We start from the raw sequence: 7,754 nt of genomic DNA, 5'->3' as shown, positions 1-7,754 counted from the left end.
GCTCTGCTCCTGGCACCGTCCGACCTGCTGGGGCAACGGTGGGTTTCAAAGAAGGCCCTGCCCTCGGAGAGCATCGCGGTGGTGTCGGGCATCAGTGTGAGCCAGACAGAAGGACCAGAGGAGTGCTGGAGTGTCAGTGCTGACTGTGGCGATGCTCAGCCCGTCTAAGAAGTGTGTCCCGGAAGACCTCCAGGAGTCTAGGGGGGCTTACGAGGCTAGCTCTAGACAGTCTGGAACAGCAGGGCAGAGGTCCCGGGGTGAGAAGCTCCAGTGTGGCTCCGAGGACCATGTCCTGCAGCCAGACCCCCACCCCCTTCTGCAGCTGTGTGCTTGTGGTAAAAACCTCTCCCCAGCTCCTCCAGAGTTTTTTTGGGATTCAGAGGTCACACCTTAAGTGAAGAGCACTAAAAATGCCGGGCCCAACGCCCGACAGGTGCGAATTCTGTTGCGCCTCTCAGTCGAGGTGAGAGCCCTTCAGCAGCTGTGGCCTGGGTCTGCCTCGGCAGTCTGAGTACAGAAGGAACAACTGACCTGGCTGGAGACTGAGGGGGGGGTTTCCTCCCTGTGGCCCCCAGGTTGCCCCCCATGTGGCTCCTGCAGTGCCTGCCCCTTGGTCCTGTGGACCAGCAGCCCCGGACTTGTTCTGTCCCCTGCGTCACCACCCCACGGACAGACCATGTAGGGATGCATGTTCATCCATTCATCCGAGGCTGTACCTAACCCAGGCTCCTCTGTGTGTGTGTGTGGAGGGGGAGTGCTCTGGTTACTGTATCTCGGAAGCGTCCCCACTCCCGGAGTGAAAGGACACTTTAGCGACTGTTCCAATGCTCACTTCACGGCACACCTACCAAAATTGGAACGCTCAGAGACCAGCGTGGCCCCTGTGCAAGGATGACACGCAGATTGGTGAAGTGTTTCATATTTAAAAAAAAAAAAGTCTTGGGACCAGCAGGTGGCATGGTGGTTAGGGCACTGGATACTCCCACATGGTCGACCACAGTTCGAGTCCTGGACTCTCTCTCTCTCTGGCCAAATTAAAATACATGAATGAATAAATAAAATTAAATAACTCTAAAAAAATAAGCCTTTCCCAACAGCTTACAATTTCAGATATGTCACTGGCGGAAGTACTTGGACCCTAGAGGACAGAGTAGGTGCGAGGATACTGGTGTGAAGTGGAGGGGAACCACAAAAAAAGCAAACAGAACAGTCCAAAGAGCCTCTCTGACTGGACATTTCAGGGGCAGGACAGGGACCAGCTGACCTTAGAGGTCTGTTTGCTTGCTTTGGAATGTCCTCTGTTTCCTAGGTAGCCTTATTCCCCATCTCCTGGAAATGGGGCTCTGGTTTGAGGTTTCTGAAATTTAGCCCTTCATAGCAGTTGTGGGCTTCAGGCTCTCCATCTGAATGTAGCCAGGCCCGGGTTCTAGTCACCTACGTATGGGTACAGGCTCTTGCTAGGGTTTCTGGCTTTGGTAGCGAGTGCCACTTGTAGGATGTGTTCGACCTCAGGGTGGGACACGGCTGCTCTCAGGTGTGGACCTGGTCTCCATTCGAATCCTTTATGAGAAAGATCTCCATCCCCAAGTTGGACCAGCAGGAGTCTGACTTGCAGTGCTTCGATTTCCTAGGTACTTGACAGCTCTGAGGGCACCTGGCCTCAGAGTTGAAAACAAATGTGCTGGGACCAGCAGTTAGTGTAATGGCTATGTCGCTGGACTCCCATGTAGTCGACTGCGGTTTGAGTCCCGGACCCGGTGGCTTAAACTCACACCGGGCACATGTGCGTACATGCCCAAGATCCCGAGAGGAGAATGGAGGAGAAGGGATTGCAGCGTGGCCATCCCCTCTGGGGGGTGATTTCTCACTTTCTATCTCTCTGTCTCTGTCTGTCTGATGAGCGCACGCACCCTATAGCAAAAACCTCTCCAAAAAAAGAAAAGAAAAGAAAACAAATGTGCTTCAGTTTTGTAAAGGGTATTTGTGCCTCTTTTACACCCTGGAGATCTGGCACTCCTCTGTGCCCTGCCACCTGCCACAGTGCTGTGCTTGCTAGACCTTTTCAAAGGGCACCGCAGCTCTCAGGTCACTCCCGAGTGCCCTCCCTCCCCTTTCTGGGGAAAAGCACATTCCTGCAGCCACAGCCCTGCCACTGATGTCCGAGAGACATCACAGCAGCCCCTGGTGCTTTCCAGCAGCCCGTCCACAGTTGTCCCCCAAGTGTCTTCAGTAGCTGTTTTCTCCCAACTAGAATCTCATCCAGGGCCATACATCACATGGGTTGCTCTGTCCCTTAGTCCCTGTGCCCCACCTCTAGTGTACAGCCCATGAGCTGGCAGGGAGAGGCTGCTTGGATGCTGTGTGCTTTGTGCTGTGCTGTCCTGGGGGCTGTCCCACAGGGATCAATGTGACATTGATCACAGGCTGTTTAAAATGCACCCCCGCCCACAGTCAGCTGATTACCTGTGGGGGACATCCTGCCCTGCTCATTGGTCCGCCCAGCTCCAAGGGGCAATGACACGTTGCCTGTCCGATGAAATTGGTCCTCTGATCGGAGTCTCCCATGATCATTACTTCTTGAGAAGGCAGGGCAAATTCTTAATTCTTTCCCTCTATTTCCAGTTTTCAGGGGAAGCAGTTGGTATAATCACTGTGGCAGCTGTCTTTATTTTTCCTTTTTCTTTCTCGAATGTCAAAATGGATTAATGGATTTTTATTAGTTCACGATATCATAATCTATTATACTCTTTTGTTTTTGTTGAGTGATGTTCAAATCACGTGATTGTGACCCATTGGGAGCCCCTGCCAGGCTGGCCTCTACATCCCTTTCGCCAGCACTTTCATTTTTTTTTTTAGGATTATTTATTTAATTTTATTTATCATTATTATTATTTTTTAATTTGCTGCAGGACACATGCACTGACTAGAGAGAGGCAGAAAGAGAGAGGCAAAGTAAGAAAGCAAGCCCCAGGTCCAGGACTCAACCAGTGTTGGCCACGTCAAAGTCCAGCACCCTAACCACCCCTTTCTTGTCCAGTGTCCTTGTCCCCCCTTTGCTGTCTCTTTCAGACCTTCTATCAGCCACAAAGCTCCAGTGTACCCTGGTTCCTTGCAGTGCAGAAAGGTACCCTGAAGCCCAGATGCAGGCCTGAGCTGGCCCCTCTAGCACACGTGCTGTTGTTTATAGTCCTGTGGTGGGCAGAGTTCAGGAATACGTTTCCTTTTTTTCCTTTTTATTTATTTTAGTTTTAGTTTTGCTAAAGGGTGCATGCACTTGCCAGGGAGTGAGCGAGAGAGAGAGAATGTGAGAAATCACCCTCTCCCCTGTGATGGTCACGCCTCCGTCTCTTCTCCTCCATTCTCCTCTTAGGATTTTGGACATTCACACACATGCACTTGGAGTGTTTTTCAAGCTACTAGATCTGGGACTCAGACCATGCAAATGGCCACGTGAGATCTAGCTGCCCCAAGTACCATGCCACCCCCAAAATCTTAATTTTTTTTTTTTTTGGAGAGATTTTCACTATAGGGCGCATGCGCTCGCCAGACAGACAGAGAGACAGAAAGCGAGAAATCACCCCCCAGGGGGGATGGTCATGCCACAGTCCCTTCTCCTCCATTCTCCTCTCGGGATCTTGGGCACACACGCACATGTGCCCGGCGTGAGTTTTAAGCCACCGGGTCCGGGACACGAACCGCGGTCAACTACGTGGGAGTCCAGCGACATAGCCATTACGCTAACTGCTGGCTCCCAAAATCTTAATTTTTGAAAAGATCTTTTGATTTTCTTTCTTTCATGAGAGAATGAGAGAGATGAGTTCCCTCGTGGAGTCTTGCCACATCGGGATCCTCCCTCGGACTTACAGCCAGTCAGGATCACAGGTGTGTTTAGAGCAGCCCAGGGTCTAAACCCAGGCTCTCCTGTGCAGCCATTGTTGAGCAGCAGTGGCCCATCGCCTCTGCCACCATAGCCAGGCCTGAACATCTTAGGTCTTAATACCACAGGTGACACAATTACTTATTTGCTTAATGCTAAAATTGATGTAAAAGAGGTTGTCGTATAAGAGTATTAGATTGCTGCTGTCAAGAAAACTGAGCAGGGTTTGTGAATATTTTGAGTGTTTAAGTTCTTTTTGTCCTTGGTATATATTCTACTTCAGAGGAATGAAATACTCTGGGTGGTTTGTTTGTTTTAGAGAGAGAGACTTTTGCTTTAGGGTGCATGTGCTCACCAGAGAGTCAGAGACAGAAAGTGAGAAATGACCCTCCAGGGAGGGTGCCACACCGCAGTCCTTTCTCCATTCTCCTCTTGAGGTTTTGGGCAGGCACGCACATGTGCCCGCCATGAGTTTTAAGCTGCTGGGTCCAGGACTTGAGCTGTGGTGGGCGGTGGGAAAGTCCAGCAACATATCCATTATGCCATGTGCTGGTCCCAGAGTATTTTGTTTAAAGTCTCTTGACAGATAACTCTCTCATTCTCTGGTTATGTGTCTCATATGATACACAGTTAGCTTTATTTCGGTTTGTTTTCAGACATGAAAATTTTTAAATAATTCTTATTTTTATGTACAAAATGATTACATGGTTCAAAAGTCAAAACTATATCAATTAGCGGGAACCAGCAGTTAGCGTAATGGCTATGTCGCTGGACTCCCACGTAGTCGACCGCGGTTCGTGTCCCGGACCCGGTGGCTTAAAACTCACGCCGGGCGCGTGTGCGTGCATGCCCAAGATCCCGAGAGGAGAATGGAGGAGAAGGGATTGCGGCGTGACCATCCCCCCTGGGGGGTGATTTCTCGCTTTCTGTCTCTATGTCTCTCTCTGTCTGTCTGGCGAGCGCACGCGCCCTACAGTGAAAATCTTTCAAAAAAAACAAAAAAACTATATCAATTAGGGACCAGCAGTTAGCGTAATGGCTATGTTGCTGGATTCCCATGTGGTCAACCTCAGTTCGAGTCCTGGACCCGGTGGTTTAAACTCACGCCGGGCGCATGTGCGTGCGTGCCCAAGATCCCGAGAGGAGAATGGAGGAGAAGGGATTGCGGAGTAGCCATCCCCCCTGGGGGGTGAGTTCTCGTTTTCTGTCTCTGTCTTTCTGGCGAGCGCACGTGCCCTATAGCAAAAAAAAAAAAAAAAACTCAAAAAAAACCCCAAAAACTATATCAATTATATAAAAGATACCCTCCCTACCTCCTTCACTCTCTTAGGCAACCACTTTTACTTCTGCTTTATCCTGCAAGAATAAGCAGACACGCACACATTTTCCTTCCTGTCTTTCACAGGCAGTAGGAAGTACTGTTGACACTTTTGTTGTTTGATTTGCTGTAGTGCACATGTACTCACTAGGAAAAAGACGGAGAGCCAGAGAAGAAGGGAGAAAGCCCCCAGGGGATGTCATGTTGTAGTCCCTTCTCCATTCTCCTCTTTTGGACAGCCATGCATATGCACCCAGCCTGTCACAAGGTCCAGGACTCGAACCACACCAGCTGTGTGGGTCCCGTTGCCTTAACCACCATGCCGCCCACTGTTATTCAGCTCAGCTGTGACTATCAGTCCTGACTACCGTCAGGCCTTCTGCTGAGGAATGCCACTGTGACTGACATTGCCCTGTGTGGCCTCACTGTGGACAAGGGCTACCTTCGGATCCGTGCTTGGTCTGGGCTGCCGGGTGAAAAGCACAGGTTTCTCCATCTGCTCTGGTTTCTCATCAGCACCTCCGGAGAGGGCCATACCCATAGAGGGTGCTCGCGGCCTCTGGATTCTTGTCAGGATGATGTGGTAAAAGATGGTATCATGAAGTAGTTTTCATTTAATATGCTTCAATTGTAATGTGAAAAGGAGAAAAACTACTAAATTGGATATAGTAGGCAATCAGAGCATGTGAAATCATTAAATGCAAGTTGATAGCAAACCACTGAGTGAGATCTCTCAGTGCACTGCTAAAAACTAAATGCCAGCAGAGAATACACACTGAGACTTCTGCATCACAGGAGCCTGGGAGGCGGTCTGTTTCAGTCTTCATATAAACTGACAGAGTCTCCAGAAAGCAAAAGGCATGTCTTAAAGTGAAAGTATTCCACACCTTTTACTTTTTTCTAACCTTCGCAAAGGATGTCTTTCAGTTAGTTACTTTTATTAAAAAAAAATTATTTAATTTTATTGTTACTATTTCTTAAATTTTATTTATTCATTCATTTTATTTTATTTTGACCAGAGGGAGAAAGCAAGCCACCAGGCCCAGGACTCAAACCATGGTTGGCCATGTGGGAGTATCCATCACCTTAACCACCACGCCACCTGCTGGTCCCTATTATTTATTTTTTAATTTGACCAGAAAGAGAAAGTAAGAAAGTAAACCACGAGATCTGGGACCTGAACTGCAGTTAGCCATGTGGGAGTCCAGTGCCTCAACCACCATGCCACCTGCCTACTCAGCTACCTTTATTTTTTTTTTTTAAAAAATTATTTAATTTTATTGTTACTATTTCTTAAATTTTATTTATTCATTTATTATTTTTTAATTTGACCAGAGGGAGACAAAGTGAGAAAGCAAGCTGCCAGGCAGGTCCATAACTCAGACCGTGGTTGGCCATGTGGGAATCCAGCATCCCAACTACCACCCTACCCGCCAGCCCCGAGTTAGCTATCTGGTTTTTTTTTGGGGGGGGTAGAGGTTTTTACTGTAGGGTGCATGTGATCGCCAGAGAGACAGAAAGCAAGAAATCACCCTCCAGGGGGGATGGCCGTGCTGCAATCCCTTCTCCATTCTCTTCTCGGGATCTTGGGCATGCACGCACATGTACCTGGCGTGAGTTTAAGCCACTGGGTTCGGGACTCGAACAGCGATCGACTACATGGGAGTCCAGCAACATAGCCATTACGCTAACTGCTGGTCCCAGCCCAGTTAGCTATCTTTAATTGCAGATGTTTTTGTTTTTGAAACTAAATATTTGTAAAATAAATACCAGAAAATTTTGGTTTTGAATGCCTTCTTTCTATATCTTCTTCCTTTTCTCCAAGCAGTAATCATTATTTAGGATTGTTAAGTGCTTACTGTTTAAGTGTGGCAACATTTTCCTTTTTTTTTTTTTTTTAAAAAGACTTATTTAATTTTGTTGTTACTACTTTTAATTTGACCAGAGGGAGATGGAGAGAGAGAGAGAAAGTGAGAAAGCAAGCCACCAGATCCAGTACTCAAACCTTGTTAGCCAACATGCCATCTGCTGGTCCCAGCAACATTTTCTTAATTGACAGAGTGAGTTCCTGGTATAAAGGTGGCACTCTAGCTATCAGGAGACAAGCCAGGGTTTAGGGAGTTGGGGTTCTCTTCTTTCCTCGGGAGGACAGGGGTTGAGAGCAGCGGTGTCTAGATCTGTTCTGGAAGGACTCCGTATTTTGCCCGTTGTCTTTGTTTACCCTATTTTATACATATGCTGAATGGTTTTATTTTTACACTAGTCTTTGATTGCTGGGGAACAGTCTCAGTACCATGGAATAAATGCAGGCTTCAGGTGCCATGCAGGTGCACTAGGGATAAGTAACCTTCGTCTTTCTTTCAACTATTATTTATACATTTAATCACAATACATCATTTGGATTGTAAAGAGACTTTACCCAGCATGACACACAACTCAGTCTAGCCCAGTAGAGAATACTATACACATCCTCATCAACAAATAATAAATCATATCTGTGTCCCACAACTGTCTTACCTCTATATTTTTCCCCAAATTTCCCTTCTTATGCTCTTCCCC

The 7,754-nt window shown here is 47.8% G+C and overlaps 1 non-coding gene across 1 annotated transcript; it reads left to right on the top strand.

The window, feature by feature from the left end:
* Positions 1-824: 824 nt before the first annotated feature.
* Positions 825-926, top strand: LOC114009521 (U6 spliceosomal RNA). The gene has a single exon (XR_003550925.1). It is a non-coding gene; the product is annotated as a U6 spliceosomal RNA (small nuclear RNA).
* The last annotated feature ends 6,828 nt before the right edge of the window (positions 927-7,754 follow it).

Source organism: Tupaia chinensis, unplaced genomic scaffold, assembly GCF_000334495.1.
Source record: "Tupaia chinensis unplaced genomic scaffold, TupChi_1.0 Scaffold000548_1, whole genome shotgun sequence".
In the NCBI taxonomy this organism is placed as follows: domain Eukaryota; kingdom Metazoa; phylum Chordata; class Mammalia; order Scandentia; family Tupaiidae; genus Tupaia; species Tupaia belangeri.
This window is presented reverse-complemented; position numbering and strand designations above follow the sequence as displayed.